Source organism: Lagenorhynchus albirostris, chromosome 2 (genome assembly GCF_949774975.1).
Source record: "Lagenorhynchus albirostris chromosome 2, mLagAlb1.1, whole genome shotgun sequence".
In the NCBI taxonomy this organism is placed as follows: Eukaryota; Metazoa; Chordata; class Mammalia; order Artiodactyla; family Delphinidae; genus Lagenorhynchus; species Lagenorhynchus albirostris.
This window is the reverse complement of record NC_083096.1, coordinates 127,504,514-127,529,994: the sequence shown is the minus strand read 5'-3', so window position 1 is coordinate 127,529,994 and position 25,481 is coordinate 127,504,514. Positions and strand designations below refer to the sequence as shown.

At 40.6% G+C, this 25,481-nt stretch overlaps 1 long non-coding RNA gene across 2 annotated transcripts; it reads right to left on the bottom strand.

The window, feature by feature from the left end:
- Positions 1–2,029: 2,029 nt before the first annotated feature.
- On the bottom strand, positions 2,030–8,228 carry LOC132514699 (uncharacterized). 2 transcript variants are annotated; one of them, XR_009538902.1, is made up of 3 exons: positions 8,020–8,228; positions 4,916–4,980; positions 2,030–4,776 (listed from the first exon to the last, which is right to left on the bottom strand). It is a non-coding gene; the product is annotated as an uncharacterized LOC132514699 (long non-coding RNA). The 2 variants fall into 2 exon arrangements; XR_009538901.1 differs by lacking the exon at positions 8,020–8,228 and adding an exon at positions 7,490–7,550.
- Between the last annotated feature and the right edge of the window lie 17,253 nt (positions 8,229–25,481).

Here is a 25,481-nt window from a genome sequence, read left to right as displayed (position 1 = left end):
TGGTGGATAGAGGTGGCAGAAGTCTGGAATCAAAATGTGGAAGGTCTTAGTTTCTAGGCTGGGGTATATAAAGTCTGCATAATAGATTAAAAAAAAAGAAAGATTTGTAGCTGGAGATGACATCAGACTTCTCCTCTAACAAGAGTTTATATATAATAGTTTTTCTTGGAAAAAAGGAAATTAACAATATAAGTGCTTATTAGATTAGGGAATACTGGCAATATTATATATCTGAGGTTGTAGTCATTTAAAACCTTTTTTTCCCCATTTTTCTACACTAAGTAGAAACCTTATTGAACTTTAATGGCACTAGAACCTAAAAAGTTTTAATCCCAACTCTGCTAAGTAAGAAAACTGCAACAACAATAAAAAAGATTACGAAAGGGACCAAAAAGCACTGAATAATGACCAAAAAATTGAAATCAGAAAATCAGTTCAGATTTTCAGTGAGTATGAGGCAGATGAAAATAGACTTCTAACTCTGAGATTATGCATTTCTGTATTATAGGAGTTTCTCGTTTTTAACTCTTAAACATATTAATTTAAAATTTTATGTGCATAAATGCTTTGCATAGGTTATTTTCAGAAAATGAACTGTGGATATCATATACAGATTCTGAAGGAATGGAAAATGTATTTAAATTAAAATGAGAAGCTTAAATTGGATAGATGTGAATGAAATGCTTCATAGAAGGTATCCATAGAAACCACTTAAAATAAAGAGAAATGTTAATTCTCTTTGTAAATTGAGCTCCCAGAATCAAAATGAGAGTGAGGCATTTAGTGTAGGTGCAAATACACTTTGGCCTTATCTACGTGAAACACACAAATTGACAATTATATATATATATATATATATATTTGTTGTTGTTGTTTAGTTTTGTTTTGTTCGCGGTATGCGGGCCTCTCACTGCTGTGGCCTCTCCCGTTGCGGAGTACAGGCTCTGGACGCGCAGGCTCAGTGGCCATGGCTCACGGGCCCAGCCACTCCGCGGCACATGGAACCCATGTCCCCTGCATCGGCAGGCGGACTCTCAACCACTGCGCCACCAGGGAAGCCCGACAATAATATTTTTTTGGCCATGGTCTCGGCTGATAATCACAATCAATTTATGGCCATATTTCATCATGGTTCAACCACACTTCCGAGAGTGGTTCGAGACCCGCGGGTGCTCTCCAGCCCTTTAAAATATATATATATATATATGGCCATATAGTTCATGGGATTCAGTTAGTAAAGTAGCTAAGCTACATTGGCCCAACTTGTTGATTTAATCAAGTGTGTGACCAGAGAACCATCTCTGTGGTATCCCAACCTTTCAGCAGTCTCTTGACTACACAAGACATTAAACTAACTACCACTGTACAGTGATTATATATGCCAACTGGGGACACCATTAAAAATAATTTGTGAAAGAATAAATTTTCCTATGCCAACTTCCCAGAAAAGTCTTCATTTTCCACATTCGATTCTAGGCCTGCACGAGAGCAGACATGTTTTATGTTGTTGCAGTCACAAAATTTGTAACTCAAAGTTCTGCTTCTGTTTTTTAATATATAAAATGTAAACATTTTCTTGTTCCATTTCTTCTTAATTTTCCTTTGTCACAATCACAAATGATGTCACTGAGTTGATGATCACTTCAGAAAATCTAACTTCATTATTACTAACCATAATAATTCATTATTGCTCACTGTACTTTTCTCCTACTCCTCCCCCTTATAGGTAGTTCTGTGATGAACTACTGTTGACTTCACTCACTTCATAATCCAGCTGATGTACTCTAGACCTGCTGTTTGTAATGGCCTTAGACATTCTCAAACATTTAGGCTGAAGAACATCTTTATACTCTTAAGAATTATTGAGGAGCAAAAGAGATTTTTTTAATGTTTATTTTTTATTTATTTATTTTTCTTATTAGTCATCCAATTCATACACATCAGTGTATACATGTCAATTCCAACCTCCCAATTCATCACACCACCACCACCACCCCCATGGCTTCTGCCCCTTGGTGTCCATACGTTTTTTCTCTACTTCTGTGTCTCAATTTCTGCTCTGCAAACCGGTTCATCTGTACCATTTTCTAGGTTCCACATATATGCGTTAATATACGATATTTGTTTTTCTCTTTCTGACTAACTTCACTCTGTATGATAGTCTCTAGATGCATCCACGTCTCTACAAATGAACCAATTTCGTTCCTATTTATGGCAGAGTAATATTCCATTGTACATATGTACCACATCTTCTTTATCCATTTGTCTGTCGATGGGAATTTAGGTTGCTTCCATGACCTGGCTATTGTAAATAGTGCTGCAATGAACACGGGGGTGCATGTGTCTTTCTGAATTATGGTTTTCTCTGGGTATATGCCCAGTAGAGGAATTGCTGGGTCACATGGTAATTCTAGTTTTAGTTCTTTAAGGAACCTCCATACTGTTTTCCATAGTGGCTGTATCAATTTACATTACCACCAACAGTGCAAGAGGGTTCCTTTTCTCCACACCCTCTCCAGCATTTGTTGTGTGTCGATTTTCTGATGATGCCCATTCTAACTGGTGTGAGGTGATACCTCACTGTAGTTTTGATTTGCATTTCTCTAATAATTAGTGATGTTGAGCAGCTTTTCATGTGCTTCTTGGCCATCTGTATGTCTTCTTTGGAGAAATGTCTATTTAGGTCTTCTGCCCATTTTTTGATTGGGTTGTTTGTTTTCTTAATACGGAGTGGTATGAGCTGTTTATATATTTTGGAGATTAATCCTTTGTCTGATGATTCATTTGCAAATATTTTCTCCCATTCTGAGGGTTGCCTTTTCGTCTTGTTTATAGTTTCCTTTGCTGTGCAAAAGCTTTTAAGTTTCATTAGGTCCCATTTGTGTTTTTTGTTTCTTTTTTTTTTTTTTTTTTTTGTGGTACACGGGCCTCTCACTGTTGTGGCCTCTCCCATTGTAGAACACAGGCTCCGGACGCGCAGGCTCAGCAGCCATGGCTCACGGGCCTAGCCGCTCTGTGGCATGTGGGATCTTCCCTGACTGGGGCACGAACCTGTGTCCCCTGCGTCGGCAGGCGGACCCTCAACCACTGCGCCACAAGGGAAGCCCTATTTTTGTTTTTATTTCCATTACTCTAGGAGGTGGACCAAAAAAGATCTTGCTGTGATTTATGTCAAAGAGTGTTCTTCCTATGTTTTCCTCTAAGAGTTTTATAGTGCCCGGTTTTACATTTAGGTCTCTAATCCATTTTGAGTTTATTCTTATGTATGGTGTTAGGGAGTGTTCTCATCTCATTCTTTTACATGTAGCTTTCCAGTTTTCCCAGCACCACTTATTGAAGAGACTGTCTTTTCTCCACTGTATATCCTTGCCTCCTTTGTCATAGATTAGTTGACCATAGGTGCGTGGGTTTATCTCTGGGCTTTCTACCCTGTTCCATTGACCTATATTTCTGTTTTTGTGCCAGTACCATACCGTCTTGATGACTGTAGCTTTGTACTATCCTCTGAAGTCAGGGAGTTTGATTTCTCCAGCTCCATTTTTTTCCCTCAAGACGGCTTTGGCTATTCAGGATCTTTTGTGTCTCCATACAAATTTTAAGATTTTTTGCTCTAGCTCTGTAAAAAACACCATTGGTAATTTGATAGGGATTGCATTGAATGTGCAGATTGCTTTGGGTAGTATAGTCATTTTCACAATATTGATTCTTCCAATCCAAGAACATGGTATATCTCAACCATCTGTTGGTATCATCTTTAATTTCTTTCATCAGTGTCTTATAGTTTTCTGCATACAGGTCTATTGTCTCCCTAGGTAGGTTTATTCCTAGGTATTTTATTCTTTTTGTTGCAATGGCAAATGAGAGTGTTTCCCTAATCTCTCTTTCAGATTTTTCATCATTAGTGTATTGGAATGCAAGAGATTTCTGTGCATTAATTTTGTATCCTGCAACTTTACCTAATTCATTGATTAGCTCTAATAGTTTTCTGGTGGCATCTTTAGGATTCTCTATGTATAGTATCATGTCATCTGCAAACAGTGACAGTTTTACTTCTTCTTTTCCAATTTGTATTCCTTTTATTTCTTTATCTTCTCTGATTACTGGTTCCTTCTAGTGTATTTTTTTATTTCAGTTATTATATTGTTCATCTCTGTTTGCTTGTTCTTTAATTCTTCTTGTTGTTTGTTCTTTAATTCTTCTGGGTCTTTGTTAAACATTTCTTGCATCTTCTCGATCGTTGCCTCCATTCTTTTTCTGAGGTCCTGGATCATCCTCACTATCATTATTCTGAATTCTTTTTCTGAAAGGTTGCCTATCTCCACTTCATTAAGTTGTTTTTCTGGGGTTTTATCTTGTTCCTTCATCTGGTACATAGTCCTCTGCTTTTTCATTTTGTCTATCTTTCTGTGAATGTGGTTTTTGTTCTACAGGCTGCAGGATTGTAGTTCTTCTTGCTTCTGCTGTCTGCCCTCTGGTGGATCAAGATTTTTTAATGTGGATTATATCAACCATATTTACCATATAAGAAGGTAAATCGAGATATTTTAAAAATATTTATTTTAAAATAACGAATTCATTGTATGTTAACATAAATAACTTAATTTTTATGGAAAAATAGATTTACCCATGTTAAAAAAAAATTAGTGAGAAGAGTGACATTGTTTAACATTTTGCAAATCTCCTTAATGTCTGTGTCAATGGAAGACAGCTGGATTCTCATATCTACTTCTGCTTTCCATCTGTTGCAGTATCTCACTTCATGTAGCCTCTGGAAAACTGAGTAAAAAAAGCATGAACATCTTAGTATTATTATGAAAATAGTTTTGACCCGAATGGGTATTGGTTATCCCCAGGGCCTTCAACCACACTTTGAAAACCTACTGTACACACCATGGTAAATATGAAAAATTATTACCTGGCTAAAGGGTTGGAAGTCCTTCCCAGACTTCCCAGAGAAGAGTCTTTCTTTATTGTATTTTGCTGTTCAAAGAAATTGATAACAGTGATTTTTTTACTGTCAAATTCCCTCCCTATCAAGAAATACTCACTAGGTGCTAATGAACTAAGTTTCAAATTTACCAGTAATTAATATAACTTTCCTCATTAGCATCGAAGTATTTTAGAGCTAGAAATGCTAAAAGAGAAACCCACAACATCATCTGGTCAAATATGAGATGGGGACCACTGGTTGTACGCAAAAAATATTTTAGGTAATACACAGCCAAACATTAAGTAACATTGAGTAAAGGGAGTGAGAAAGTTGTCTCTTGTTGGTTTCTCTTTCCACGTGGTTACATTGAGGCCAAGTCTTAGCTTGACTGTTAGTATGTCCTCCATATAACTTAACTAACTTGCAGTGTCTTTAACCAGCTTGCATATTTTCCAATTTAACATAAGGTTAGCCTAAGGAGTCTTAGAGCCTTAGGCCAGCAACAGTATCCAGCTAGAATTTAACGGTATATTTTTTATCATCTTATTTTTATTACTACCATCTACTTAGAGCACGACATTTCGGTTTTTAATTTAATAACATTTAATTTTAAAACATTTGGATTTAAAGAAAAAAGTTATTAAATAATAGTATGAATGGTATAAGTAATAAAGTGCATGATGGAGGTTTGGGAAAAAACTGATTTAATTCTGTCCTCAATTTACAGTTAGGGAAATCAAAGCACGGAGAAAATTGACTTGCTTGAGATGGCCACAGTCAGAGACTTTAACTCTGGCCTCCTAACTCTCAATCAAGAGCTCTTTCTGCTACAGCATGAATGAGTGCTGATGTCTAGCATTTAACATTTCAGTGTTAGAGCCTCCCCTGAAGTCAGACAAATCTAGGTTAAAACCCCTGCGCCATCCTGGGCTAGCTGTATAATCTTAGACAGACCTCTTAGCTTCTATCTCCTCGGTTTCTTCACTTATGAAGTCAACATAATCCCCATTTCACATTAACATTTTGCCTATCTTAAATGAGATAATATTTTAAGTGGTTTGAAATGGCTCCTGGCACTCAATAGACAGAGTTATTTTTATTAGCTGAAGTTACTCTTAGTGAACTGCAGAGCATTTGGAGCAAAAGAATCTTCGTAGCCAGGGCTTGGCTCCAGTGTGTGTGAACTGCATCTGCCACTTGGATCCTTACTTAATTAAAGGCTGGAAATCATTGCATTTCTCTGAAGGAGGCTAACACGCCTTTGGTTGCAGGAAGTGAAGGTTAAACGCGTTAACTGGGAAACTTATGTAACCAAGGGTTAAAATAGCCTTGAAGCCAAAACCAAAGAATTCTGGCCTCTGGTGTGTGAGGCAAAGCCAAGCATGTTTGCCTTTGTGAGCCCAGGAATGCTTCTGGTGAGGCTTGTTTGTTGTGGAAACTGACATGATCAAAGTGGGGAGAATTAAAACGATCTATCAGAATAATAGTCAAGGCTGTATATGAACTCCCCAGACAGAGCGTTGAACCTGAAATCTCCCACTGAGGACAGACAAGCCAGCTGACAGAAGCTGGGAAGAAAAGAAATGCATCTCTCTAAGGCAGATGAGTGCAGCTGGGAGATAAAGACCCTGGTTGGGGAACTCAAGATGAGAGTTCAGATTTAGCAGACAGAAAGGTGAAATGGAATGCTGAACTTGTGGTCTTTAGGATTCTTGCAACACCAACGTTGTGGTTCTCAGGTGTCAGTTTTTAGAGTGGAGTTACTAAGTGAAGCAGGCACTTTTAGTAGTAAAGCATTTGGGGTGCGGAAACTGTGCCAATTGCAATAAGATCCTGTGCCAGTTGCACTGGAATGTTCTAAGGCATGATGTCATGCTTCTTCCCATATTAATTTCCAAATGTTGAAAAATTCTCATTATGATTAAGTAGACTTAAGGGTCCCTAAGTGGCTGGCATGATTTTGGATTGTTTGCTCACTTAGTCCTTCATCCCAGGATGAAGATTAGTAAAACTCTGTGATGTTCTAGCAAGTATGAAATGACACTGGGGCCCCAACTGTTGCTAAATCCTTATCAAGGCATACAAAGAATCATAAAACAGACAGATTGGAAAAGATTTTAAGGAAATCCAGTCCTATTCACATATTTTAGAGAAGGGGAAACTGAGGCCTGGAGAGAGGAAATGACTTGCTCAATACTACACAGTCTTCTGCTTTGCAGGCCAATGCTTGCCTGCTGCCACGCCAAAGAATCCCCAGCAGATAGACTATTGGCCTAGAATAATGCCCACAGGGCGAGAGTCACCTTCGGGGGCGTCCGTACTTTGAAATGCTGCAGGGATATCACTCTGTTTTTATTTTTCAAAATTATACTAACACTCCTGCTTTTTGTTTTGTTTTCCTTTGTGTATATTGGCCTATCTTTTTATCTCTGTCCCTCCCTGGGCATACGTCACCAGGACTCTCCTGACAGAGGTAGATAAATGCAGAATGAGGTTTTTATAAAGATCACGAGTACACCCAATACTGAGCCCAATGAGAGAACTGAATAATAATCATACCTTATGCTGAGCGCTTTGCAAATCACAAAACGCGTTTTAATCTCTTCTTCCGTTAATCCCTACACAGTCATTAGGGAGGCAGAGCAGTTATTATCATATGTCTTATGGATGCACTAAGCGAGACAGAGGGAGCCCAGCGAGTTGCCCCACACCACACAGCCCCCGAGTGGCTGAGCAGAGCCCGGCGGGGGATTCAGCCCCTGAGGACCCTCAGTTCAGGCACCTCTTACGGCGGCATGCAGAGGCCCAGACTCGTGGATTCCCCAGGGTACATTCTCTGAACTGTCGACTTGGTGGGAGTTTCAGGGAATTCTGCAAAAAGGCAGCGGGAGGGTTTAGGAGGATCGGAGAGAAATGCTCAGAAGGTGCGGGGGAGGGGAAGGCAGTCGGGCAATCTTGCATTTTAAAAGGTAAAGAATTAGCGAAAGGTTTCAGTCGGCCGACCTCAGAGATGAAATCCTTCTCCTTTCTCGGGGCTCCCAGAGACTGCTTCCTCGAAGAAAACGTCTGAGGCTTACATTTCATGTTACCTGCCTTGCTGGAGCAGCCCTGCCTCTGGGCGCGGCGGGGTTTGGGCTCCTTTGGCTTCCAGGCCCGGGCGCCATTCGGCGCGAGGTTGGGGGAGAGCCCGCAGGCCTCCTGCCGAGAAGCCCGGGGGGATGGGAGGGGGAAGTCGGCCTCGCATCAAAGCAATCAGAGAAACCCTGGGGGTCTATTGGCCTGCTTCTCTCCTCCGCAGCGGCTTTGCCCCAACTAATTTCCTGCCCGGGCCCTAACCCAGGTCCCGCCCTTTCCCACCCTTCCTGGCTTCACTCCGTACCAAGCATCACTAAAGTAAGGAAACAGGAAAAGAAAGCTGGGCCCTGGGGGTTTCTGTTTGGCTTTGCAAACCACTTATGGAGCGAGAAGTGGGGACCACAAATGGGGACCCCTGAGGAATGACCCCCTCCCCAGCCCCCTCTCCAGTTGAGTTACCAAATGAGGCCAATTCATTCTCTGGAATGTAGCAGCCGGGGCAATGATGATTGCTACTGACAGGGAAGCTTTCATGTAGCAATATCCCCGGCCACCGGCTGTGAGGCAAAGAGAAAGAACTCTCTGGAATTCACAACATCCCCCCTCCAATTAATCCCCAGCCGCCCCGCTGTGTGTGAATGGGCTGTGCTGGGGATTCGTAGCTCTGATGCGGGGGATTTGCTGATTCCTTTGAGCCCCCTGAGGAGAGGTGATATGGAGAGCAGATAATCAGCATGCAGCGCGGAGACGAGGTAATGAATTGGCTCGCCTGGGCCTGGCTTCACTATTTGTACACTTTTAGGCACCTCGGAAACTGGGTTTGCAGACAAAACCTGTGCCGAGGGGCCCTCAACCCCCGACCTTTTGTGGGCCTGGATAGCTGCCGCCTATCCCGCTCGCTTAAGGCGGGAGCCTTGTCTCCGAAAGGAGGAGCCGGAGGCGAAGGGAAAGGAGCCCGGATTCTAAGCGGGCCAGGCCTGAGCGGTACCTCTCCCGCCTCAGTCCCACGCTCACCCCAATGAGGTCGAGCTTTAACTCGGTTTTCATTCTCCTGCATTGCTGTTTTCAGTCTAAGTCCACTGCTTCTACGAATAAAATGCTGTTTATTTTTCCCTTGTAGCTCCAGGTTCATCTCTGGCAAGAACGTGTGTTCAAGGCATTGTGACCGTCCAACGTGAGTTATGATTTGCTGGATGTGGGGTCTGTCTGTCTCTGTCCGCTTCAGCGTCTCCCACCGTGCTAAAAGACAATGCTAGTGCCTGCCTAAAAAAAGTAACAGCTGACATTTATTGAGCACTTACTATGTGTCAGGCACTTAGAGTTTATACGCATGATTTTAGGCAATCCTCAAAGCAATCTCTGAAGGAGATGCCAGTCTCCGGTTTCATTTTACAAGGAAGAAAAAAAGGCTTTGGAGTTCCTAACCGGCTTGGGGCCACGGAGTGGGGGCGCTAACTAGTAGGCAGGTGGAGTCAGATTCCCTCTGCACAGCCTCTGGGTCCCACACACCTCGTCTTCGTTTAGACGCTCACTGCTTCTCATCAGGTGCATCTGCTGCAGAGCTTCCCGCTTCCAAGCATGCAGACAGCAGCCCTCTCCCCCCTGCAGCCAGGGGGAATCTCTCTGAGACACCGCAATGGGCCATCCCCTTGCTTAGACTCCTCAAAGGTTCCCCAGAAAGTTCAAACTCCTCAGCTTAGCACACAAGCCCCTTTATAACAGGCACCTGGAAAGAATTAAAGACAGACAGAGGCGATAATCCTAATCCCCTCTTGGGGGAGTTTGCTAGATGGGGCTGTGAAGGGAACCAGGGCCTCTTTCCCTCCGACTCTGGAGTCTACTTGTGGGCCTGGCTCCCTGAGGGCACTTCCCACTCTGACCCTGCTCCCATCTTGTCTTTCCTGGCAGTTGCCACTCTTTTCTTGCCTTCCTGGGTCCCTCTTCTTTCATTCGGGACTGAAGGCATTGGAGGCAGATTTTTGCTCCTGGTTCCACTATTGAAGGGAATTCAAGATGAACACTTTGGTTTTAAGGGTTTTTGTTGCCAGAAACCACAGGGCACTAGACAAAAACTATGACAAAGTCTCTAACTTTTCTATGCTCAGTGTCAACCAATCTGAATTTTCCTTGCGTGCCCGGAAATTACCTTTTATACGCTACAGTTGGGTTTTCCTCCATCAGCTGACAAACGAACCTTCAGGCTCTCCCATGGGTCCTGCATACCAGTCACTGTTCAGTTTCAGCAGCAGCATCATTGTTTTCCTAGCAGTGTTATTACAATTATTTAAGGATTTCATCATAAGGTGTCCCTATTTTATAAAAACACACATAAAACTGAAATATTCAACATTCTGTCAACTAATACTTATTGAGAGGCTGTAATAAGTGTGTGGGGAACTGTGGTGAACAGGAGAGTTAAGGGCCCTGCATTATGCCGAGAAAGACAGTGTACAAACAAATAAATATTCAAAAGCATGGTTAGCCACATAAGGAAATAAACCAGGGTGGTGTGATAGAGAAGTGGTAGGGACTGCTTTACATTAGTTAGAGGGGGAAAGGCTTTCTAAGCAGGTGAGATTTGAGCTGAGGTTTGAATGGTAAGAAGGATTCATCCCTAAGAATAATTGGAAGTAGAGCATTCAGGCAAGTGCCAGGGACAGAGGTGGGGAGAAGCTTGCCTTCTCTGAAGACGCAATAAGGCTGCTAGAAGGGCTGAGGTATTTGGATGAGCAGGGGATGGGGTGGTATGTTACGCAGGAGATGTGAGCTAACAGATCTTTAAGATCTCGTAGGCCAATGGCTTTCAAACTCTTTTAATGTGACCCACAGTAAGAAATACATTTTATATTACAGTCCACTATCACACACACGCTCCTGAAAGAGTTCTTTCAATAAACTTTGATATTTTGTTTTATTTTAAAATGCTGATCCTTACCCAGTACATTGGTTTCACAACCTAGTAATGCCTTGGTTTGGAAAGCTCTGTCCTAGATTATAGTAAGCAGTTTGGATTTTATTCTCAGTATAATTGGAAACCTTTGGAAAAGTTGTACGCAGGAGAGTAACATTTAATTCACATTTTGAAAACTGACTTTGACTGCTGTCTAGAGAGCAAGTTTGTATGAAGGTGGGTGAGAGTAACAGCAGGGAGACCAGTTAGGAAGCTGTTGTATTTCATCTAGAGGAAGAAATAATGTTGGCTTGGTAGCTGAAGAGATTGAGAAAAGTGGATGAATACTATAAAATTTGGAGGTAAAGCCAACATTGGATGTGGAATGTGAAGAAGAGAAAGGAGGCAAGGATGACTCCAAGAGTTGTTTGGTTGTTTATTTTTAGCAATGAGTGGTATAGACCTTTGCTGAGATGAAAAATTGGGGGATGATTACATTTTGGGGAATGGGAATATTGTTTTGGGTATTTCAAGTTTAGGATATCTATACCTCCTATACCTCTTTTTTTTAAAGATTTTTTTTTTGATGTGGACCATTTTTAAAGTCTTTATTGAATTTGTTACAATATTGCTTCTGTTTTATGTTTTGGTTTTTTGGTCGCAAGGCATGTGGGATCTTAGCTCCCAGACCAGGGATCGAACCTGCACCCCCTGCATTGGAAGGCGAAGTCTTAACCACTGGACAGCCAGGGAAGTTCCTATACCTCCTATACATCTTATTGGAGATGTTAGACATATCAGTACGGGTGTTTTGGTGAAAGATCAGAGTTGGCGATGAAGCTTTAAGAGGCAGTGGCACATGGATATTATTTAAAGCCATGGGACTACAGGTATTTACCTGGAGAGAACGTGTGGTTAGAGAAGAGCAGTAGGCTTCCTACTCCCCCCTTTCTGGATCACACCAACATTAATCGGTATAGCAGAGGAGAACTTCCATTCTGAAAATGACGCTTCTTGTAACAAAATGGAATATGAAAAATCATTAGATATACTGAGTCTCAAGTAGTCATCCATTGGATTTGAGGCGGACAACTGTGTGTTTAATTACAGAAGAAAAACTAAATCTAAGAATATGTAAGACATGCTGGTGGTAGATCATCTAAAGTGTAATTAGGAGTTTTATAATACATTTAACTTCCTGGGGGTAGAACACCTCTCACATTGTTTGCGTGACTTCGTGCTGAACTTTTACCCAGATAACTTTAGTGCCTGTTGTTTTTTAGGAATTCTTTACAGAAGTGGGGGACTGTTTATGTCATAGAATTTATTCTTTGACTCTCTCTAGTTAAATCAGGTTGTTCTTATTTCCTCACATCTGTGTTAGATGTTCTAGCTGAAGGAGTTTATACTCTCATTCAATCTAACTTTTCTTTCTGGGGCTGGAACACACCTATTTTTACCTTCCTTCGTAAGAAGACTCTACCCTTGGTCTTCCATCTCTCCCTCTCTTCCAGTCAGATAGGGTGTCAGGATACCTTAATTGTAGTGCCATTCCAAGAAAAAGAAGACTCTTCCCTTTCTTCTTTTCTTCCCTTCCCTTTTCCTTCCTTCCTCCCTCCCCCCTTTCCTCCTTCCCATCCTTCCTTCCTTCTTTTTTTTTTTCTCTTTCTCAAGGGCAGTGGTTTTCAAACTTCAAATGAAAATTTAAGTTAAAGCCCCAAAATAGAAAATAAACAATGGAATAATGGCGCCATTTTCTTCTCTTTGTAAGAACCTCATCCGCAACTTCATGAAATCCAAGGGTTCCACACACAGATCGTTACTGAAATGGATTCATTTCCTCTTTGAGGAGACTTCAGGTAGAGGAATCACTATTATCTGTGAGCCAACTGTTTACTCAGAGAAGCCAAATTAAGATTATTCCCTGTGACAGAGTCACTGATAGGATTCACCCTAGAGATATAATGGAGAGCCAGAGAGCTTACACAGATTGCCTCTTAAAGAGAACCACATTTCATTAGTTGATCAGAAAATATGGTATACTTAATGATTTAAATAATTTATTAAAAAGATACTGGTGTGATTTTTTTTCAAAAGACAATGTAGTTTAAATAATGTTCACTTTGGAATCAGAAAACTTGAGTTTAATCTCTGCGTTACCTCTTACCAGCTTATAAGCCTGACATAAGAGCAAGTAATGTCACTTCTCTGAGCCTCAGATTCTTCAACTATTAGTTGGGCAAAAAATTTTCCTTATAGGTTTGTTGCAAAGATTAAGTAGAAATAAAACACAGAGCACCTAGTACCTGGGAGTACTTGTCATTACCATAAGTAGGCTCTTAAAATAAGACAAATAGTTATTATGATTATATATTTGCCTACTTTTAGTGACAAAGATTAAGGCCTGGGTTAGATATGGCCTCCAACCCTGTAAATGCTGATGAGAATTCTGGCTGATATTGAAATAGAGCATGACATGTACTTCAGGGCTAAGTGAAATGGGTTTTGTAACACATGGTCATACTTTGGGTGACTTCTCAGAAATTCAGGTCTGTTATGTACCTAAGGAAATGAAAAAGCCAAAAGATTCTGGCACCTGGCTTAGCGGCCTGGATTCTTTTGGGTCAATATAGTTTGTCCTCTTTGTTCTTTTTTTTTTTTAATAATTTTTTATAAGTTTTTTTTAGTAAACTTATTTATTTTATTTATTTATTTTTGACTGTGTTGGGTGTTGGTTGCTGCACACAGGCTTTCTCTAGTTGCGGCGAGCAGGGGCTACTCCTCATTGCGGGGCGCGGCCTTCTCATTGTGGTGGCTTCTCTTGTTGCAGAGCACAGGCTCTAGGCATACAAGGTTCAGTAGTTGTGGCTCACAGGCTCAGTAGTTGTGGCTCACGGGGTGTAGAGAGCAGGCTCAGTAGTTGTGGCGCATGGGTTTAGTTGCTCCACGGCATGTGGGATCTTCCCGGACAAGGGCTTGAACCCATGTCCCCTGCACTGGCAGGCGGATTCTTAAGCACTGCGCCACCAGGGAAGCCCTGTCCTCTTTGTTCTTATTTCATAGAAGTTAGGTCCTGACCATAGCTCATTTCTATGTTACTTCATCACTGGGATGCCTCCTTGAGTTTTTAGAGCACAGAACACAGAGGATAAACATAACCAAGACATCATATTTATGAAAATGGGAGTCTGCATAACTAAAAGTGAGTTTCATCCATTCATTCTTTCATTCATTTTGTAAGTATCTCCCAAACTTTGTGTACTGGGAACACCTATGTACAGACACTGTATTGTGACAATGACAAGACAGACAAAACTCTGCCCTCAAGTAGAGTTAGACAAATAAATATACAAATAAATAATTACAGGTTGTGATAAGTGTGATGAAGTAAGTTAAGCATGGTGCTGTGATGGAGACAAATGGCAGTAGTTAGAGAAGGCTTCTCATAGGAGACAATGTTTAAGATGAGACCAAAAAGCCAGCCAAGTGAAGGGTCAAGAGAGAAGCTTTTCAGACAGAGGCAACAGCAAGAGTACCGAGGTGGGACGGAGCTGGAAAAATTTTAAGAACTACTGGAAAGCCAGCATGACTGGTGTATAAGGAAGGAAAGATGGGGAGAGAAAGGCAGGAACCACATCACATAAGCCTTTAGATGTTTGAAGATTTCTTAAGTCTATGGGAAGTCACTGAGGGCTTTGAAATAGGGGAATGACATGAGCTGGTTTACATTTTCCAAAAAAGTTACTGTAGAGAGGGCAGATGGGAGAGGGGCAAGAGTGGGTGCAGTGGGCCACCTATGAGGTGGCATAGGTAAAAATGGAGGGTGGCTTAAAACAGAGGGGAGTAGAGTTTCAGGATATATTTGGAAAGCAGAGCCAGTAGGACTTGCTGATAGGTTGTGAAGAGTGAGGAAAGGGAAGAACCATGGTTTCCGGCTTTAGCAACTATTTGGGTGGTTCTGTCATTTTCTTCCCTTTCAAAGGAAAGACTTCAATATGATCAACTTAGGAGTTGGGTAAAGAGGGAATCACATATTCCATTTTGGAAATGTTAAGTGTGGGATGTCAACAAGACAGACAAGGAGATATGCCAAAATGTCAGCTGGATATGGAGGCAAGTCTAGAGCTTAGAGGAGACTGCTAAGCTGGAGACAGAAGTTTGAGAGTCTCCGGAAGTTCATTTGTATTTGAATCTAAGGAGGTGGATAAAATCATATAGAGAAAGGAAGAAGAAAGAGCCCAAGATTTGCCTTTGGGAATCCAAAATTAAGATGATTGTAGAGGGGTTTCCCTGGTGGTGCAGTGGTTGAGAGTCTGCCTGCCAATGCAGGGGACGCGGGTTCATGCCCCGGTCCGGGGGGATCCCGCATGCGGTGGAGCGACTAGGCCCGTGAGCCATGGCCGCTGAGCCTGCGCGTCCGGAGCCTGTGCTCTGCAACGGGAGGGGCCACAACAGTGAGAGGCCCACGTACTGCAAAATAAATAAATAAATAAATAAATATATGATTGTAGAGGAAAATGAATTAGTGAGGAAACCAAAAAGCCATGACCTTGAGGTAGGAGGAAGATCGTAAGTGATGACTGTAGGAAAAAAAGAAACCTAGGAGAGGCAAGTGTTGAAGGAATGAAGTAGCCAACTGTATTGAAATCCATTTGTAACCACTAAGTTTCTTTATATGATAAACAACACCGCCCATGGGGGCAAGGTTGATCTTGGCTAAATCTCTTATGAGTGTCAGATGGACAATTTATTTAACCTTTTTTTTTTTAAAAGTAAATATAGGAACTTCATTATTTTTTAAAAATTCAGCTTTATTGAGGTATAATTGACTTTTTTAAGCTTTCTGAGTATTAATTTCCTCATTTGTAAATTAGGTCAATACAATACATAGGCATTTGTAAACATCGAATAAGCTAATTTATAAAAACTGTTCACAGAACACTAGGTATACAGAGCTCAATAAATAGAAGCTATTATTATGAAATAGCATTATGTTTAGAAATCAGAAGACCCACATTCTATGTTAGTGTAGATCCTGCATTTAGCAGTTGTTTCCTTGGGCAATAATAGTTATTTGAATTTCAATTTTCTCACCAGTGAAATGGGGAAATAATTTCTGTCCTGCCCTTCTTTCTCATAGTGCTGTCCAAAGGATATGAGAATGCTCTATAAGCCATTCAGTGCTGAGGAGATATGAAGAATTTCTCGTTGTCCAGTAGAATTTCTATTTATCTAGCTTTCAAATCAGTCGAGTGTTTATACTTTAGGAGTGCTGGGAATAGGTTTGAGGGAGGCAAGTGACAAAACTGGAAAATGAAGCTTTTAGCTAGACCCAGACTTATCAGATTTAAGATTCATTTCAGTTGTACTAGTAAGGAAAAGTGCTTTTTTAACACAATAAATTGCTTTAGCCAGCAATTAAACCAGCAATTTCCCATTTGTTTCTCAGCTTAGGTGGGGTGGCAAGTCTGGTCAGGTAAATAGGTTTCTTAGAACAACAGTTCTCACACTTTTCACATTCAAGGTATTTTTAGCAGCTCAATTTGAAAGATTAAAAGACTCATCTGACAAGAGTAAACAAGTCAGCAGTCATTACTGATCAGTCTGAACTACAAAAAATAATGTTGCATCAGATTTTAGTATTTTTTTCAGCATTCCCTTGATCTCACAGCACCACTGTTGATGTTTGATAGAAATATCAACTATCATGACTACTCTTTCTTATACACACAGAAGACAATGTTCTCAAGTGTTCCATTAAACACTTCTTTCTTTGTCACCTGCTTGAATCTGTGATACAATCCTTCCCGGTTCATAGCAAGTTTTGCTCTGCCCTGCACCATGTTGCACAACCCACTGTAATGCAATGTTTAATCTGACAGGCATTGTCAAATAGAGTATCTTTAGTGATAGCCAAAACATATTGGAATATTGATCAAAAATTAGTAACATGGGCTTCTCTGGTGGCGCAGTGGTTGAGAGTCCGCCTGCCGATGCAGGGGACACGGGTTCGCGCCCCGGTCCGGGAAGATCCCACATGCCGCAGAGCGGCTGGGCTCATGAGCCATGGCCACTGAGCCTGCGCGTCCGGAGCCTGTGCTGCGCAACGGGAGAGGCCACAACAGTGAGAGGCCCACGTACCGAAAAAAAGATTAGTAACACTCCAAATTTTTTGATACATATGTGGTCTGCATCACATATTTGTAAAACTTTGGTCTGGACAAATGCCGTCCAAGATTCTGACTTTCTCTGTTCTCTTTTATTTTTCTCTTTTACGTATAACTGTATTTAACTTCTACTTTTGCTAAGATGGTTTGTGGGGTTTGGGGTTTTTTTGCTCCCTAAATACCAACTTCCTTTTCTTTAGGTCCAATGAGGTCACAAAACGCTAATGTCTAAATATAACTCTGGTTCTCAATAAAGGAATCTAATATGGAGAAATTACATTAGTGAAAAAAATTGAGTTTGATCCCAGCCACTTGGTAATTGGGTAGTATTGGTCTGAACTTACATTCCTTCCTCTCTATTTTACATAGAGATAATAAATAATGTTACCTACCTTGGCTGATTGGCTGAGATAATATATGGAGTATATGTGGTACAGTGCTTAGTTAATATTAATTCCCTTTTCTTTATGGCCCTCTCCTCTTCTGGGTATCTCTCTATGTCTTCTGGTGCTGCTGTCTGAAGGACTTGGGTCAGTTCTAAAGGATGGATGAGTTGAAATTGACAGCCAACCAGGAAGCAAGAGTTAGGCTGACCTCCTGAAGTGGTGAAAATATGCCTATTAACTCTATTCTTCATAAGATGTTTAAACATAGCCCACAGTTTTTATAAACCTGGGATTTTATTTTTTTCAAGAAAATCTCAGTAATTCCACTGTCTCTTGACCTGGGTTCTCCTAATCCTGGGCAGCAGATCTGAGGAACAAGGAGAGCATGGTAGGGAAAGTGGGGGAAGAGCCAATAAAAAGGTACATTATCAAGTTGGCCATATGTGGTATCAAGTGACAGTGTTACCTGATTCATGGGACCTTCTTCTAAGAGACTATGAAAACAATTACTTCTCAAGTCAGTCCTTCCAAGAAAAGAAGGAAGGAGAATTTATCCATTAGCTCCCATTTCTCATTAGTCAAATGCTTGCTCCCTAGGATATTAATTCTTTGATACTTCTGAGCTGAGCATACGTGGTCCCATGTCATCTTATCCCTCAGCATCATCTGAAACAAGAGGCAAGATGTGCTTTGAATAGACATGTGGCAAATACTGTTAGGTTGTGGCCACATGAAATGAGTTAGTGTTCAGCCAGACTGTGTCAATACAGTGACTGTTGGTTCTGGAACAAGTGTGGCAATGACAGAAACAGCTGAGACCAAGAGAATCTGAAGCAACCATAAGTGGTATATGATATAATTCACCCCCTTGCACCAGTCACCTCAACTCATGTACTCTCATTGTATCTGGCTACCGTTCTGAAATAAGAGACCCCTCTCTCTTTTCTTTTTCTTTCTTTTCTCTTGGTAGAAACAACATGCTGTCAGCTTCAACTGATTCCAAGGGTATAATAAATATAATCTCCCTTCTTCACCAGCTATTCTAGAATTTCCTCCCCTTCAGTTGCTTTCCTGCTGGAGTGACCTCATTTCTGAGGGTACGTATCCATAGTGGCCTTGCCTTTTGTCAGGCTGTGGTTGCTACAATTGATCACTTGCCAGGTATAAAACCGCCAAGAGATACCTCAGTGAATTCCTGGGTTGCTGACACATCCCTTTTTATCCCTATTGTATAGCAGCAATTCTGGATTTCTTCTTATGATAACAGGGATCAATTACCCCTGACAAGACATTAATACCTTTTTTTGCCTGATGTTTCTTGGTATAAGGAGCTCAAAATGAACAGGTAGGTCATACCTTCAAGTTAAGTAGGAATTTTTCTGTGTCATTTGATAGATGCATGCTCCCATTCCACTCTACCTATCTGATCCCCAGGAAACACAATCTCTAATCTCGTAGAACCTAAGATCAGAAAGTGCAAATTCTGTGAGTTTTAGAAATTATGGTGAAAGAACCCAGTTCTATTTTGACCCTGTGCTTCCCAGACGCATTTATTTTTGCTATTTAGGATAAAGCATCACTGTGTATCTACCATTTATCAGTACTTACCCTGCATCCTAGAGGACAGCAATCAATCCTTAGCTTAACCTTCAACACGGCTTTCCAGTGTTCTTCTAGACAGATGCTCTTGGTGAGGGGTGTATATTGAAGACCAGTGGTACCTGTGGTTGTACATCCACTGTAGCTCTTCCTTTGACATAAATAGGGATCTTGCTCCAAGGAAATGTTGTATGGAACATGATGCTGATAGATCAGGCATTCTGTGAGCTGGTTGGATGGTGGTGCTGAGGGAAGTGCAAGGAAAGGAAAACTAACATTGTTAGTAGATTTCTATTCCAGTGAGACAAAAATCACTGCCCTTTTCATAGTAGAAGTGGCCCACTGTAATTGACCTCCTGCTAAAATTGAGGCTGCCTCAAGGGATGGTGCCATAGTGATGGCTCAGAGTTGGTCTCTTCTCCTAGGAAACTGGATGGATATTCACCATGGCAGTAGCTGTATCAGTCTTGATTAGAGGAAGTACATGCTGTTAGACCCATTTAGTGTCTTTATTTCTTCATATGACCACTCTGTTGATTGGCCCAGTTCATGAGGCTTTAGGTTGCTAAGGAAAGGAGAAAAATAACGTCTACTGAGTCATTCTGTTCCCTTAACTATTGAAAGCTTCCTCTGCAGGGAATACTTCCTGATGAGCATTATTGTGAGACACAAGGATCTGCACACTTTGTGCCTACTTTTATAGATTTGCTTACATACCTCTTCCGCAGAACTACTTGTTTTAAACCTTCCAGTGTTATTTGTTCTAGGCTTCTCAACAACTAGCCAAGTCATGCAACCATTAACCAGGAGCCTAAGTACCTCAAGCTACATCTCCCTCCATTAGCACTGGATGGCCAAGTGTACTGCTAGCAGATCTGCCCGCTGGGAGGATTTCTCTTCATCATTGTTCACTAGAAGTACCCCTGAGTGGAATTATAATGGCGGTTGTCCATTTTCAGTTAGCACCAACATATTGTGCCAACCCATCTGTGAACTAAGCCCAAGTTCATTCCTCTTCTGACAGTTGGTTGTAGGGTATTCCCCATGAGCTATAGGTTTGGATTTTAGAAGAGGTATTGATACAATAGGGACAGATGATGTGGAAGTCTGAGCTGTTAATGCAATGTACTTGTGCCTTCTCGAATCACTTAAGCCCAAACTCTAATGTATGTTTCTGTACATTAATGGATTGCAACACAATCCGTTATGTAGAGTAATGGATTGTGTTGCACCTGCTTGAATTTATGACACAGTGAATTAAACAATACCCAGGATATAATGGGCAGCTCTGGTCACATAGTGCTTGATAGCAGTACTCAGTCCTTCCTAGGGTCCAATAGAATGCCAGCTGTTGATTTTCAAACAGAAAGTTGTTCTCTACTGTAAAAGCCATGGCCTTACTCTCAAGCTCTAGGAGACGATGTAACAACTCTCCTATTGAAACTTGCTTGGTCCTCCACTCAGCATTCCCATCTGCCACTGTTACTTTTAGTTTGTAGCTGAGTGGGCAGGCGGGTTCCCAGCCTCAACTTGCTGCAAACCCCTCTCTTGCTCTGGGTTCTATGTGAAATTGGCAGTCTTATAGTTCACCTGATAAATGAGACGAAGCAATGTTCCTGAGTGCAGTGTGTGCTGCCTCCAAAACCCAAAGAGGCCAACTTAGTGCTGGGAGGTGTAACTCTGTCATAATGGTTGGAGGTGCAAGATGCAGAAAGTGTTCTTATATTAGAGATGTGCTGTCCAATAGAGTAGCCACTAACCATGTGACTATTTTAATTTAAATGAATTAAAATTTTAAGAATATGTAAAAATTCAGTTTCCCAGTTTTACTAGCCACATTTCGAGTGCTCAATACCTAGATGTAGCTAGTGGCTATTCTATTTGGCAGCACAGATACAGAAAATTTCTGTGATGGAAGAAAGTTCTATTGGATAGCATTGGCTTTGAGGCTATGCTCCTACACAGCAGGTTAAAATTTGAACACAGGTCTATATGGTGCAAAAGCCCATGGTTTTTCTACTTCAGCAAGTTGCAGAGGGTCTGGGTCTAAGCAGATGCTTTCCTGCTATTGTGTTCAAGGGCAACATGAGCTCTCCAATTAGATTTTTGTGCAACTAAGTAAGTTTTGGTTCATGCAAAAATTCTCTTTGCATTCAACAAATGAAAAAGGCATTTTATCTAAAGGCCAGGTCTGCTGTGGCAACTCTCCGTATCTGACCTCTCTTTCTGGGCTACAGTAGACTCAGAAAGCAGTTTTCTTTTGAAAGAAAGTTTTCATTCTGCTCAGAAATATTATGCATTTTCAAAGAAATGGGGCTGACTAGAATTCTGTGGCAGACAGCAGAATCTCTGAATGCTGTAGTTCTGCATTTCTATCTGTACTCTATGAAAGGCGAGGACCATTGTCCCCACAGAACGCGGCTAAATGGCATCTGGAGCATGAATGGGCAGGAAAAACACTCTCTTCCCTCTAATAACACCACTTATGGCAGACAGGCAGGGTTCTCTTCTGAATGTGGTAAAGAGATGCTGTTATGATAAGACTAATTATTATACATTAGTTAAAATCCCATTTAGGGAGTGTTATATTGCTGCTATTTTATTTTGAATTTTTGAATTTTATTTTATTTATTTTTTTATACAGTAGGTTCTTATTAGTTATCTATTTTATACATATTAGTATATATATGTCAAACCCAATCTCCCAATTCATCCCACCCCCACCACCCCCACCTACCACTTTCCCCACTTGGTGTCCATACGTTTGTTCTCTACATCTGTGTCTCTATTTCTGCCCTGCAAACTGGTTCATCTGTACCATTTTTCTAGGTTTCACATATATGCATTAATATATGATATTTGTTTTTCTCTTTCTGACTTACTTTACTCTGTATGACAGTCTCTAGATCCATCCACATCTCCGCAAATGACCCAATTTCGTTCCTTTTTATGGGTAATATTCCATTATATATATGCATTACATCTTCTTTATTCATTCGTCTGTCGATGGGCATTTAGGTTGCTTCCATGACCTGGCTATTGTAAATAGTGCTGCAATGAACATTGGGGTACATGTGTCTTTTTGAATTATGATTTGCTCTAGTTATATGCCCAGTAGTGGGATTGCTGGGTCATATGGTAATTCTAGTTTTAGTTTTTTAAGGAATCTCCATACTGTTCTCCATAGTGGCTGTATCAATTTACTTTCCCACCAACAGTGCAAGAGGGTTCTCTTTTCTCTACACCCTCTCCATCATTTGTTGTTTGTAGATTTTCTGATGATGCCCATTCTAACTGGTGTGAGGTGATACTACACTGTAGTTTTGATTTGCATTTCTCTAATAATTAGTGATGTTCAGAAGCTTTTCATGTGCTTCTTGGCCATCTGTATATCTTCTTTGGAGACATGTCTATTTAGGTCTTCTGCCCATTTTTGGATTGGGTTGTTTGTTTTTTGAATATTGAGTGGCATGAGCTGTTTATATATTTTGGAGATTAATCCTTTGTCCCTTGATTCATTTGCAAATATTTTCTCCCATTCTGAGGGTTGTCTTTTCGTCCTGTTTGTAGTTTCCTTTGCTTTGCAAAAGGTTTTCAGTTTCATTAGGTCCTGTTTGTTTATTTTTGTTTTTATTTCCATTACTCTAGGAGGTGGATCAAAGAAGATCTTGCTGTGATTTATGTCAGAGTGTTCTTCCTATGTTTGCCTCTAAGAGTTTTATAGTGTCCAGTCTTACATTTAGGTCTCTAATCCTTTTGAGTATATTTTTGTGTATCGTGCTACAGAGTGTTCTAATTTCATTCTTTTACATGTAGCTGTCCACTTTTGCCAGCATCACTTATTGAAGAGACTGTCTTTTCTCCATTGTACATCCTTGCCTCCTTTGTCATAGATTAGTTGACCATAGGTGCATGGGTTTATCCCTGGGCTTTCTATCCTGTTCCATTGATCTATATTTCTGTTTTAGTGCCAGTACCATACTGTCTTGATTACTGTAGTTTTGTAGTATAGCCTGAAGTCAGGGAGTCTGATTCCTCCAGCTGTGTTTTTTTCCCTCAAGACTGCTTTCGCTATTCAGGGCCTTTTGTGTCTCCATACAAATTTTAAGATTTTTTGTGCTAGTTCTGTAAAATTGCCATTGGTAATTTGAGAGAGATTGCATTGAATCTGTAGATTGCTTTGGGCAGTATAGTCATTTTCACAATACTGATTCTTCCAATCCAAGAACATGGTATATCTCTCCATCTGTTGGTATCATCTTTAATTTCTTTCATCAGTGTCTTATAGTTTTCTGCATACAGGTCTTCTGTCTCCATAGGTAGGTTTATACCTAGGTATTTTATTCTTTATATTGCAATGGCAAATGAGAGTGTTTCCCTAATTTCTCTTTCAGATTTTTCATCATTAGTGTATAGGAATGCAAGAGATTTCTGTGCATTAATTTTGTACCCTGCAACTTTACCTAATTCATTGATTAGCTCTAGTAGTTTTCTGGTGGCATCTTTAGGATTCTCTATGTATAGTATCATATCATCTTCAAACAGTGACAGTTTTACCTCTTCTTTTCCAGTTTGTATTCCTTTTATTTCTTTTCCTTCTCTGGTTGCCGTGGCTAGAACTTCCAAAACTATGTTGAATAATAGTGATGAGAGTGGACATCCTTGTCTTTTCCTGATCTTAGAGGAAATGCTTTCAGTTTTTCACCGTTGAGAATGATGTTTGCTGTGGGTTTGTTGTATATGGCCTTTATTATGTTGAGGTAGGTTCCCTGTATGCCCACTTTCTGGGGAGTTTTTATCATAAATGGGTGTTGAATTTTGTCAAAAGCTTTTTCTGCATCTATTGAGATGATTATATGGTTGTTTGTTTGTTTGTTTGTTTTTTGTTTGTTTTTTGTTTTTTTTTTTTGGTACGCGGCCCTCTCACCGTTGTGGCCTCTCCCGTTGCGGAGCACAGGCTCGGGACGCACCGGCTCAGCTGCCACGGCTCACGGGCCCAGCCGCTCCACGGCATGTGGGATTTTCCCAGACCGGGGCACGAACCCGTGTCCCCTGCATCGTCAGGCAGACTCTCAACCACTGCGCCACCAGGGAAGCCCGATTATATGGTTTTATTCTTCAGTTTGTTAATATGGTGTATCACATTGATTGATTTGTGTATATTGAAGAATCCTTGCATCCCTGGGATAAATCCCACTTGATCATGGTGTATGATCCTTTTAATGTGTTGTTGGATTCTGTTGCTGGTATTCTGTTGAGGATTTTTGCATTATATTCATCAGTGATATTGGTCTGTAATTTTCTTTTTTTGTAGTATCTTTATCTGGTTTTAGTATCAGGATGATGATGGCCTCATAGAATGAGTTTGGGAGTGTACCTTCCTCTGCAAGTTTTTGGAAGAGTTTGAGAAGGATGGGTGTTAGCTCTTCTCTAAATGTTTGATAGAATTCACCTGTGAAGCCATCCAGTCCTGGACTTTTGTTTGTTGGAAGATTTTTAATCACAGCTTCACTTTCATTACTTGTGATTGGTCTTCATATTTTCTATTTCTTCCTGGTTCAGTCTTGGAAGGTTGTACCTTTCTAAGAACTTGTCCATTTCTTCCAGGTTGTCCATTTTATTGGCATAGAGTTGCTTGTAGTAGTCTCTTAGGACGCTTTGTATTGCTGCCGGGCTGTTGTAACTTCTCCTTTTTCAATTCTAATTTTGTTGATTTGAGTTCTCTCCCTCTTTTTCTTGATGAGTCTGGCGAATGGTTTATCAATTTTGTTTATCTTCTCAAAGAACCAGCTTTTAGTTGTATTGATCTTTGCTATTATTTTCTTTGTTTCTATTTCATTTATTTCTGCTCTGATCTTTATGATTTCTTTCCTTCTGCTAACTTTGGGTTTTGTTTGTTCTTCTTTCTGTAGTTCCTTTAGGTGTAACGTTAGATTGTTTATTTGAGATTTTTCTTGTTTCTTGAAGTAGGCTTGTATAGCTATAAACGTCCCTCTTAGAACTTATTTTCCTGCATCCCAGAAGTTTTGGATCATGGTGTTTTCATTGTCATTTGTCTCTAGGTATTTTTTTGATTTCCTTTTTGAAATCTTCAGTGATCTCTTGGTTATTTAGTAACGTAGTGTTTAGCCTCCATGTGTTTGTGTTTTTTACATTTTTTTACCTGTAATGGATTTCTAATCTCATAGCATTGTGGTCAGGAAAGATGTTTGATATGATTTCAATTTTCTTAAATTTACTGAGGTTGATTTGTGACCCAAGATGTGATCTATCCTGGAGAATGTTCCGTGCGCACTTGAGAAGAAAGTGTAATCTTCTGTCTCTGGGTGGAATGTCCTATAAATATCAATTAAATCTATCTGGTCTATTGTGTCATTTAAAGCTTGTGTTGGCTTATTAACTTTCTCTTTCAACGATCTGTCCATTGGTGTAAG